Source organism: Oncorhynchus masou, chromosome 33 (assembly GCF_036934945.1).
Source record: "Oncorhynchus masou masou isolate Uvic2021 chromosome 33, UVic_Omas_1.1, whole genome shotgun sequence".
Classification (NCBI taxonomy): Eukaryota; Metazoa; Chordata; class Actinopteri; order Salmoniformes; family Salmonidae; genus Oncorhynchus; species Oncorhynchus masou.
The window spans coordinates 830,001-843,719 of NC_088244.1; the positions used below are offsets into that span (position 1 = coordinate 830,001).

Genomic DNA, 13,719 nt, shown 5'->3' on the forward strand with positions numbered 1-13,719 from the left:
TATCCTCTTACCCCTATATATATCTACCTCCATCACTCCAGTATCCCCTTACCCCTATATATATCTACCTCCATCACTCCAGTATCCCCTTACCCCTATATATATCTACCTCCATCACTCCAGTATCCCCTTACCCCTATATATATCTACCTCCATCACTCCAGTATCCTCTTACCCCTATATATATCTACCTCCATCACTCCAGTATCCCCTTACCCCTATATATATCTACCTCCATCACTCCAGTATCCCCTTACCCCTATATATATCTACCTCCATCACTCCAGTATCCCCTTACCCCTATATATATCTACCTCCATCACTCCAGTATCCCCTTACCCCTATATATATCTACCTCCATCACTCCAGTATCCCCTTACCCCTATATATATCTACCTCCATCACTCCAGTATCCCCTTACCCCTATATATATCTACCTCCATCACTCCAGTATCCCCTTACCCCTATATATATATATATCAACCTCCATCACTCCAGTATCCCCTTACCCCTATATATATCTACCTCCATCACTCCAGTATCCCCTTACCCCTATATATATATATATCTACCTCCATCACTCCAGTATCCCCTTACCCCTATACATATCTACCTCCATCACTCCAGTAGCCCCTTACCTCTATATATATATACCTCCATCACTCCAGTATCCCCTTACCCCTATACATATCTACCTCCATCACTCCAGTAGCCCCTTACCTCTATATATATCTACCTCCATCACTCCAGTATCCCCTTACCCCTATATATATCTACCTCCATCACTCCAGTATCCCCTTACCACCATACATATCTACCTCCATCACTCCAGTATCCCCTTACCCCTATATATATCTACCTCCATCACTCCAGTATCCCCTTACCCCTATATATATCTACCTCCATCACTCCAGTATCCCCTTACCCCTATATATATCTACCTCCATCACTCCAGTATCCCCTTACCCCTATATATATCTACCTCCATCACTCCAGTATCCTCTTACCCCTATATATATCTACCTCCATCACTCCAGTATCCCCTTACCCCTATACATATCTACCTCCATCACTCCAGTATCCCCTTCCCCTATATATATCTACCTCCATCACTCCAGTATCCCCTTACCCCTATATATATCTACCTCCATCACTCCAGTATCCCTGTCCCCTATATATATCTACCTCCATCACTCCAGTATCCCCTTACCCCTATATATATCAACCTCCATCACTCCAGTATCCCCTTACCCCTATATATATCAACCTCCATCACTCCAGTATCCCCTTACCCCTATATATATCAACCTCCATCACTCCAGTATCCCCTTACCCCTATATATATCTACCTCCATCACTCCAGTATCCCCTTACCCCTATATATATCTACCTCCATCACTCCAGTATCCCCTTACCCCTATATATATCTACCTCCATCACTCCAGTATCCCTGTCCCCTATATATATCTACCTCCATCACTCCAGTATCCCCTTACCCCTATATATATCTACCTCCATCACTCCAGTATCCCCTTACCCCTATATATATCTACCTCCATCACTCCAGTATCCCCTTACCCCTATATATATCTACCTCCATCACTCCAGTATCCCCTTACCCCTATATATATCTACCTCCATCACTTCAGTATCCCCTTACCCCTATATATATATATATATCTACCTCCATCACTCCAGTATCCCCTTACCCCTATATATATCAACCTCCATCACTCCAGTATCCCCTTACCCCTATATATATCTACCTCCATCACTCCAGTATCCCCTTACCCCTATATATATCTACCTCCATCACTCCAGTATCCCCTTACCCCTATATATATCAACCTCCATCACTCCAGTATCCCCTTACCCCTATATATATATATATCTACCTCCATCACTCCAGTATCCCCTTACCCCTATATATATATATATCTACCTCCATCACTCCAGTATCCCCTTACCCCTATATATATATATATCTACCTCCATCACTCCAGTATCCCCTTACCCCTATATATATATATATCTACCTCCATCACTCCAGTATCCCCTTACCCCTATATATATATATATCTACCTCCATCACTCCAGTATCCCCTTACCCCTATATATATATATATCTACCTCCATCACTCCAGTATCCCCTTACCCCTATATATATATATATCTACCTCCATCACTCCAGTATCCCCTTACCCCTATATATATATATATCTACCTCCATCACTCCAGTATCCCCTTACCCCTATATATATATATATCTACCTCCATCACTCCAGTATCCCCTTACCCCTATATATATATATATATCTACCTCCATCACTCCAGTATCCCCTTACCCCTATATATATCTACCTCCATCACTCCAGTATCCCCTTACCCCTATATATATCTACCTCCATCACTCCAGTATCCCCTTACCCCTATATATATCTACCTCCATCACTCCAGTATCCCCTTACCCCTATATATATCTACCTCCATCACTCCAGTATCCCCTTACCCCTATATATATCTACCTCCATCACTCCAGTATCCCCTTACCCCTATATATATCTACCTCCATCACTCCAGTATCCTCTTACCCCTATATATATCTACCTCCATCACTCCAGTATCCCCTTACCCCTATATATATCTACCTCCATCACTCCAGTATCCCCTTACCCCTATATATATCTACCTCCATCACTCCAGTATCCCCTTACCCCTATATATATCTACCTCCATCACTCCAGTATCCTCTTACCCCTATATATATCTACCTCCATCACTCCAGTATCCCCTTACCCCTATATATATCTACCTCCATCACTCCAGTATCCCCTTACCACCATATATATCTACCTCCATCACTCCAGTATCCCCTTACCCCTATATATATCTACCTCCATCACTCCAGTATCCCCTTACCCCTATATATATCTACCTCCATCACTCCAGTATCCCCTTACCCCTATATATATCTACCTCCATCACTCCAGTATCCCCTTACCCCTATATATATCTACCTCCATCACTCCAGTATCCCCTTACCCCTATATATATCTACCTCCATCACTCCAGTATCCCCTTACCCCTATATATATCTACCTCCATCACTCCAGTATCCCCTTACCCCTATATATATCTACCTCCATCACTCCAGTATCCCCTTACCCCTATATATATCTACCTCCATCACTCCAGTATCCCCTTACCCCTATACATATCTACCTCCATCACTCCAGTATCCATTTCCCCTATATATATCTACCTCCATCACTCCAGTATCCCCTTACCCCTATATATATCTACCTCCATCACTCCAGTATCCCTGTCCCCTATATATATCTACCTCCATCACTCCAGTATCCCCTTACCCCTATATATATCAACCTCCATCACTCCAGTATCCCCTTACCCCTATATATATCAACCTCCATCACTCCAGTATCCCCTTACCCCTATTTATATCAACCTCCATCACTCCAGTATCCCCTTACCCCTATATATATCTACCTCCATCACTCCAGTATCCCCTTACCCCTATATATATCTACCTCCATCACTCCAGTATCCCCTTACCCCTATATATATCTACCTCCATCACTCCAGTATCCCTGTCCCCTATATATATCTACCTCCATCACTCCAGTATCCCCTTACCCCTATATATATCTACCTCCATCACTCCAGTATCCCCTTACCCCTATATATATCTACCTCCATCACTCCAGTATCCCCTTACCCCTATATATATCTACCTCCATCACTCCAGTATCCCCTTACCCCTATATATATCTACCTCCATCACTTCAGTATCCCCTTACCCCTATATATATATATATCTACCTCCATCACTCCAGTATCCCCTTACCCCTATATATATCAACCTCCATCACTCCAGTATCCCCTTACCCCTATATATATCTACCTCCATCACTCCAGTATCCCCTTACCCCTATATATATCTACCTCCATCACTCCAGTATCCCCTTACCCCTATATATATATATATCTACCTCCATCACTCCAGTATCCCCTTACCCCTATATATATCTACCTCCATCACTCCAGTATCCCCTTACCCCTATATATATCTACCTCCATCACTCCAGTATCCCCTTACCCCTATATATATATATATCTACCTCCATCACTCCAGTATCCCCTTACCCCTATATATATATATATCAACCTCCATCACTCCAGTATCCCCTTACCCCTATATATATATATATATCTACCTCCATCACTCCAGTATCCCCTTACCCCTATATATATCAACCTCCATCACTCCAGTATCCCCTTACCCCTATATATATCTACCTCCATCACTCCAGTATCCCCTTACCCCTATATATATATATATCTACCTCCATCACTCCAGTATCCCCTTACCCCTATATATATATATATCTACCTCCATCACTCCAGTATCCCCTTACCCCTATATATATATATATCTACCTCCATCACTCCAGTATCCCCTTACCCCTATATATATATATATCTACCTCCATCACTCCAGTATCCCCTTACCCCTATATATATATATATCTACCTCCATCACTCCAGTATCCCCTTACCCCTATATATATATATATCTACCTCCATCACTCCAGTATCCCCTTACCCCTATATATATATATATATCTACCTCCATCACTCCAGTATCCCCTTACCCCTATATATATATATATCTACCTCCATCACTCCAGTATCCCCTTACCCCTATATATATATATATCTACCTCCATCACTCCAGTATCCCCTTACCCCTATATATATCTACCTCCATCACTCCAGTATCCCCTTACCCCTATATATATCTACCTCCATCACTCCAGTATCCCCTTACCCCTATATATATCTACCTCCATCACTCCAGTATCCCCTTACCCCTATATATATCTACCTCCATCACTCCAGTATCCCCTTACCCCTATATATATCTACCTCCATCACTCCAGTATCCCCTTACCCCTATATATATCTACCTCCATCACTCCAGTATCCCCTTACCCCTATATATATCTACCTCCATCACTCCAGTATCCTCTTACCCCTATATATATCTACCTCCATCACTCCAGTATCCCCTTACCCCTATATATATCTACCTCCATCACTCCAGTATCCCCTTACCCCTATATATATATATATCTACCTCCATCACTCCAGTATCCCCTTACCCCTATATATATCTACCTCCATCACTCCAGTATCCCCTTACCCCTATATATATCTACCTCCATCACTCCAGTATCCCCTTACCCCTATATATATCAACCTCCATCACTCCAGTATCCCCTTACCCCTATATATATATATATCTACCTCCATCACTCCAGTATCCCCTTACCCCTATATATATATATATCTACCTCCATCACTCCAGTATCCCCTTACCCCTATATATATATATATCTACCTCCATCACTCCAGTATCCCCTTACCCCTATATATATATATATCAACCTCCATCACTCCAGTATCCCCTTACCCCTATATATATATATATCTACCTCCATCACTCCAGTATCCCCTTACCCCTATATATATATATATCTACCTCCATCACTCCAGTATCCCCTTACCCCTATATATATCAACCTCCATCACTTCAGTATCCCCTTACCCCTATATATATCTACCTCCATCACTCCAGTATCCCCTTACCCCTATATATATCTACCTCCATCACTCCAGTATCCCCTTACCCCTATATATATCTACCTCCATCACTCCAGTATCCCCTTACCCCTATATATATCTACCTCCATCACTCCAGTATCCCCTTACCCCTATATATATCAACCTCCATCACTTCAGTATCCCCTTACCCCTATATATATCTACCTCCATCACTCCAGTATCCCCTTCCCCCTATATATATATCAACCTCCATCACTCCAGTATCCCCTTACCACCATACATATCTACCTCCATCACTCCAGTATCCCCTTACCCCTATATATATATATATCTACCTCCATCACTCCAGTATCCCCTTACCCCTATATATATCAACCTCCATCACTCCAGTATCCCCTTACCCCTATATATATATATATCTACCTCCATCACTCCAGTATCCCCTTACCCCTATATATATATATATCTACCTCCATCACTCCAGTATCCCCTTACCCCTATATATATCAACCTCCATCACTCCAGTATCCCCTTACCCCTATATATATCTACCTCCATCACTCCAGTATCCCCTTACCCCTATATATATCTACCTCCATCACTCCAGTATCCCCTTACCCCTATATATATCTACCTCCATCACTCCAGTATCCCCTTACCCCTATATATATCTACCTCCATCACTCCAGTATCCCCTTACCCCTATATATATCAACCTCCATCACTTCAGTATCCCCTTACCCCTATATATATCTACCTCCATCACTCCAGTATCCCCTTCCCCCTATATATATCTACCTCCATCACTCCAGTATCCCCTTACCACCATACATATCTACCTCCATCACTCCAGTATCCCCTTACCCCTATATATATATATATCTACCTCCATCACTCCAGTATCCCCTTACCCCTATATATATCAACCTCCATCACTCCAGTATCCCCTTACCACCATACATATCTACCTCCATCACTCCAGTATCCCCTTACCCCTATATATATATATATCTACCTCCATCACTCCAGTATCCCCTTCCCCCTATATATATCAACCTCCATCACTCCAGTATCCCCTTACCACCATACATATCTACCTCCATCACTCCAGTATCCCCTTACCCCTATATATATATATATCTACCTCCATCACTCCAGTATCCCCTTACCCCTATATATATATATATCTACCTCCATCACTCCAGTATCCCCTTACCCCTATATATATATATATCTACCTCCATCACTCCAGTATCCCCTTACCCCTATATATATCAACCTCCATCACTTCAGTATCCCCTTACCCCTATATATATCTACCTCCATCACTCCAGTATCCCCTTACCCCTATATATATCTACCTCCATCACTCCAGTATCCCCTTACCCCTATATATATCTACCTCCATCACTCCAGTATCCCCTTACCCCTATATATATCTACCTCCATCACTCCAGTATCCCCTTACCCCTATATATATATATCTACCTCCATCACTCCAGTATCCCCTTACCCCTATATATATATATATCTACCTCCATCACTCCAGTATCCCCTTACCCCTATATATATCAACCTCCATCACTCCAGTATCCCCTTACCTCTATATATATCTACCTCCATCACTCCAGTATCCCCTTACCCCTATATATATATATATCTACCTCCATCACTCCAGTATCCCCTTACCCCTATATATATCAACCTCCATCACTCCAGTATCCCCTTACCCCTATATATATCAACCTCCATCACTCCAGTATCCCCTTACCACCATACATATCTACCTCCATCACTCCAGTAGCCCCTTACCTCTATATATATCTACCTCCATCACTCCAGTAGCCCCTTACCTCTATATATATCAACCTCCATCACTCCAGTATCCCTGTACATTGTTAATATGGTATTGGGACTGACTTTTAAAATACATCCTGTACATAGTTACTTAATTAATTTTGTATTTCTCTTATTATTATTTCTTATATGTTTCTGTTCTTCCTTGGGTGTTTTTAGTATTACATTGCTATTGATTACTGCATTGTTGGAGTTGGAGCTCGAAAGGCATTTCACTGTACGTGTGACAATGTTGCAATACACAGACACACCCACCAGAGAGCAGCATAGGGTCTTTGTCCACAGTCTTCCCAACGTGGTCTGATTCGCCAGTCAGAGAACTCTCATCAATCTTCAGGTCATTTCCCTGGATCAGGATGCCATCTGCTGGCAACAGGTCCCCTACAGAAAGCATACAATACATACAGTACATAATGTTATACATATAGGTACAGATACAAGCATACAGTTGAAGTCAGAACTTTACATACACTTAGGTTGGAGTCATTAAAACTAGTTTTTCAACCACTCCACATATTTCTTATTAACGAACTATAGTTTTGGCAAGTCGGTTAGGACATCTACTTTGTGCATGACACAAGTAATTTTTCCAACAATTGTTTACAGACAGATTATTTAACTTATAATTCACTGCATCACAATTCCAGTGGGTCAGAAGTTTACATACACTAAGTCGACTGTGCTTGGAAAAGAGCTTGGAAAATTCCAGAAAATGGTACAAAAGTATCTATATCCATAGTGCAATGAGTCTTATATCGACATAACCTGAAAGGCCGCTCAGCAAGGAAGAAGCCACTGCTTCAAAACCGCCATAAAAAGCCAGACTGAGGTTTGCAACTGCACATGGGACAAAGATTGTACTTTTTGGAGAAATGTCCTCTGGTCTGATGAAACTAAAATAGATCTGTTTGGCCATAATGACCATTGTTGTGTTTGGAGGAAAAAGGGGGAGTCTTGCAAGCCGAAGAACACCATCCCAACCGTGAAGCACGGGGGTGGCAGCATCATGTTGTGGGGGTGCTTTGCTGCAGGAGGGACTGGTGCACTTCACAAAATAGATGGCATCATGAGGTAGTAAAATTATGTGGATATATTGAAGCAACATCTCAAGACATAAGTCAGGAAGTTATAGCTTGGTTGCAAATGGGTCCTCCTAATGGACAATGACCCCAAGCATACTTCCAAAGTTGTGGGAAAATGGCTTAAGGACAACATAGTCAAGGTATTGGAGTGGCCATCACAAAGCCCTGACCTCAATTCTATAGATAATTTGAGGGCAGAACTGAAAAAGTGTGTGTGAGCAAGGAGGCCTAGAAACCTGACTCAGTTACACCAGCTCTGTCAGGAGGAATGGGCCAAAATTCACCCAACTTATTGTGGGAAGCTTGTGGAACGCTACCTGAAACGTTTGACCCAAGTTGAACAATTTAAAGGCAATGCTACCAAACACTAATTGAGTGTATGTAAACGTCTGACCCACTGGGAATGTGATGAAAGAAATAAAAGCTGAAATAAATCATTCTCTCTACTATTATTCTGACATTTCACATTCTTAAAATAAAGTGGAGATCCTAATTGACCTAAGACGGAATTTTTAATCGGATTAAATGTCAGGAATTGTGAAAAACTGAGTTTAAATATATTTTACCTACAGTATTATCTCAACTGCAAAAAAAGAAACGTCCCTTTTCCAGGACCCTGTCTTTCTAAGATCATTTGTATAATTCCAATTAACAGATCTTCATGGTAAAGGGTTTAAACACTGTGTCCTGGTTACCGACAGTGTTATCTACCTTCCAATCATTGTCCTGGTTACCTACAGTGTTATCTACCTTCCGACCATTGTCCTGGTTACCTAGAGTGTTATCTACCTTCCGACCATTGTCCTGGTTACCTAGAGTGTTATCTACCTTCCGACCATTGTCCTGGTTACCTACAGTGTTATCTACCTTCAAATCATTGTTAGTTGTGTTACATTGTGTAGCTTTATTTATTTGTCGAAGGCTTTTGACACAGTGGAACATGCTGTGTTAGTGCAAAGGTTAAAATGTTGTGGAATTACTGGTCATGCTCTAGATTGGTTTATAAATTACCTATCAAATCATTCACAATGTGTAATGGAGGATGGTTGTAAATCTGAGTCCATAGAGTTGTGCTCAGGTGTTCCGCAAGGTTCTATTTTGGGCCCACTGTTGTTAATTTTGTATATCAACAACATTGGGGATCTTATTGAAACAGCGGATGTTCATTTTTATGCAGATGATACTGTTCTTTATTCAAGTGGTAATAGTTTATCTTTAGCTTTTGAAAATGACCAAAGAGCATTTAACATCATACAACAGAATCTGTATGATTTAAAGCTGGTTCTAAATTCAGGTAAAACAAAATGCAATGGTATTTTCAAATGCCAGACATGTTACTAATCATGTCATTGCTACATTGGCTGGACATACTATAGAGCAAGTTAAATTGTACAAATATTTGGGTGTGTGGGTTGATGACAAGCTGAGCTTCACTGTGCATGTGGAGAACTCAATAAGGAAGCTCAAACTGAGAATAGGTTTTTATTACCGGCATCAGGCTTGTTTTTCTCTGGAGGCCAGGAAGGAGCTGGTACGATGTACATTACTGGCAGTTTTAGATGTTTAGTGATGTTATATACATGCAGGCCTCAGCCACGACCCTGAGAGCACTTGATTCAGTATATCACGCAGCCCTGAGGTTCATTACAAATCAGAAACGTCTAACACATCATTGTGATCTCTACAGCGCTATTGGCTGGTCGTCATTGACCTTGCTTAGGCTTAAACACTGGTATACACTGATTTATAAGGCCATACTGGGGAAAATGCCATTTTATCTCAGTCCTTTTTTAGTCAGGTCGGTAAATAAATAGCAATTACGGTCCCATTCTGATTTGCTTCTAACAGTACTAAAAATTAGAACAGGACATGGTAGAAATAGTTTTAGTTACTTAGTTCCGTGGTCCTGGAATTCTCTCCTGAACATTAAAAATGGGATAATCTAGTTTCGTTGGTGGAGTTCAAACACTTGATTGATGTAAATATCATAGAAGAGTATAATTGTCTTTAGGCCAGCTGTTTTTCAGTCAAGACTTTGTGTTTTTAACGTCAAATGTTTTCGTTGTACTGTATGTGTGTTTATAGTTGTGCTTAATGTTGTGTTCGTGTATGTAAGTTGTTTTGTCTGGAACGTTGTTCCCCCTGCTGCTATTGAACCAGGTCTCGCTTGGAAAAGAGATGTTATCTCAATGACGAAAACCTGTATAAATAAAGGTAAAATAAAACAGAAAGAGTCCTGGTTACCTACCGTATTTGACCTGAGCCATGTCCCCCACAACCATGTCAGCTACAGGTATCTGGATCACGTTTCCTTTTCGTACGACGGCGAAGCGCTGCTCCTGTTCTATCCTGCTCTGTAGCCCACGGAACTGTTTCTCTTTAGACCAATCATTGAAGGCCGTCACCAGGACCACACAGACGACGGACAGCAAGATGGCGGCACCCTCAATCCACCCGGCTTCAGCCTCGCCCTCATCCTCTGCCCCTCCCGACACGTTACCGCACGCTAGGGAGAAACACACTGTTATCCATCTACAGTGCCTTCGGAAATTATTCAGACCCCTTGACTTTTTCCACATTTTGTTAGGTTACAGCCTAATTCGAAAATGAAAAAGCAAAAACTGTTTTTTAGAAATGTTTGCAAATGTATTAAAAGATATAAAAACAGAAATACCTTATTTACATAATTAAGTATTCAGACCCTTTGCTATGAGACTCGAAATTGAGCTCAGGTGCATCCTGTTTCCATTGATCATCCTTGAGATGTTTCTATAACTTGATTGGAGTCCACCTGTGGTAAATTCAATTGATTGGACATTATTTGGAAAGGCACACACCTATATAAGGTCCCACAGTAGAGTGGCCAGACGAAAGCCACTCTTCATAAAAAGGCACATGACAGTCCGCTTGGAGTTTGCCAAAAGACACCAAAGACTCTCAGACCCTGAGAAACAAGATTCTCTGCTCTGATAAAACAAAATTGAACTCTTTGGCCTGAATGCCAAGCGTCACGTCTGGAGGAAACCTGGCACCATCCCTAAGGTGAAGCATGGTGGTGGCAGCATCATGCTGTGGGGATGTTTTTCAGCAGCGGATATGTTTTTCAGCAGCAGTGACTAGGAGACTAGTCAGTATTAAGGAAAAGATGAACGGAGCAAAGTACAGAGAGATCATTGATGAAGGACCTCAGACTGGGGCGAAGGTTCACCTTCCAACAGGACAGCAACCCTAAGCACACAGCCAAGTCAACGCAGGAGGGGCTTCGGGACAAGTCTCTGAATGTCCTTGAGTGGCCCAGCCAGATCCCGGACTTGAACCTGATCAAACATCTCTGGAGAGACCTGAAAATAGCTGTACAGCAACGCTCCCCATCCAACCTGACAGATTTTGAGAGGATCTGCAGAGAAGAATGGGAGAAACTCATAAAAATACAGGTGTGCCAAGCTTGTAGCGTCATTCCCAAGAAGACTCGAGGCTGTAGCGTCATTCCCAAGAAGACTCGACGCTGTAGCGTCATTCCCAAGAAGACTCGAGGCTGTAGCGTCATACCCAAGAAGACTCGACGCTGTAGCGTCATTCCCAAGAAGACTCGAGACTGTAGCGTCATTCCCAAGAAGACTCGAGGCTGTAGCGTCATACCCAAGAAGACTCGACGCTGTAGCGTCATTCCCAAGAAGACTCGAGGCTGTAGCATCATACCCAAGAAGACTCGAGGCTGTAGCGTCATTCCCAAGAAGACTCGAGGCTGTAGCGTCATTCCCAAGAAGACTCGAGACTGTAGCGTCATTCCCAAGAAGACTCGAGGCTGTAGCGTCATTCCCAAGAAGACTCGAGGCTGTAGTGTCATACGCAAGAAGACTCGAGGCTGTAGCATCATACCCAAGAAGACTCGAGGCTGTAGCGTCATTCCCAAGAAGACTCGAGGCTGTAGCGTCATTCCCAAGAAGACTCGAGGCTGTAGCTTCATTCCCAAGAAGACTCGAGGCTGTAATCGCTGCCAAAAAAACAGTTTTTTGCTTTGTTATTATTGGGTACTGTGCGGAGATTGAAAAAACTATTTAATCAATTTTAGTATAAGGCTGTAATGTAACAAAATGTGGAAGAAGTCAATGGGTCTGAATCCTTTCTGAAGGCATCTATCATGTATCATGTATCTAGCTAGCTGTCTATCAACCCTCGCCTATGTATTTTATTTGCACAGTCTAGCTAAAATGTTTCATTTGGCTCTTTACTCCAGCATTTTGGATTTGTTTTATATGAAGCAAGAGTTCAGATCATCTTTTATTTGAGGGTATTTTCCTACATATCCGTTTGACCATTTAGAAATGAAAGCACTTTTAATGTGTCTAATCCCCCCATTTGAAGGTGCCATGAAGATGTAGGATCTTGTTGTAGGACATCTTTCCTGCAATGCAGTAAATTAAAAACGTGTATTTGAGATGCAAAAAAGGCTTCTGAAGTTTGCAACTTCCACTTTGAATTTTCAGACTTGATTTTCCCTTATGAACAAAATGACTACATCAATGACTACATCAATGACTACATCAATGACTACATCAATGACTACATCAATGACTACATCAATGACTACATCAATGATTACATCAATGACTACATCAATGACTACATCAATGACTACATCAATGATTACATCAATGACTACATCAATGACTACATCAATGACTACATCAATGACTACATCAATGACTACATCAATGATTACATCAATGACTACATCAATGACTACATCAATGACTACATCAATGACTACATCAATGACTACATCAAGCTCGTGACTACAACTATGTTGGATGCATTTTCTGTTATTTTTGTTTGTGTTTATTTTGTAGATTAATAGATAGTAATGGTAAATAATGGTAAATAATGCTAACCTCCCCTGTTATTGTAATGGTGAGAGGTTAGCATGTCTTGGGGATATGATATAAAATGCTAACCTCCCCTGTTATTGTAATGGCGAGAAGTTAGCATGTCTTGGGGATATGATATAAAATGCTAACCTCCCCTGTTATTGTAATGGTGAGAGGTTAGCATGTCTTGGGGGTATGATATAAAATGCTAACCTCCCCTGTTATTGTAATGGTGAGAAGTTAGCATGTCTTGGGGGTATGATATA

General features: G+C 41.5%; 1 pseudogene; it reads right to left on the bottom strand.

The window, feature by feature from the left end:
- Positions 1 to 13,719, bottom strand: part of LOC135527669 (plasma membrane calcium-transporting ATPase 3-like) — a 151,624-nt pseudogene that overhangs the window by 114,895 nt on the left and 23,010 nt on the right.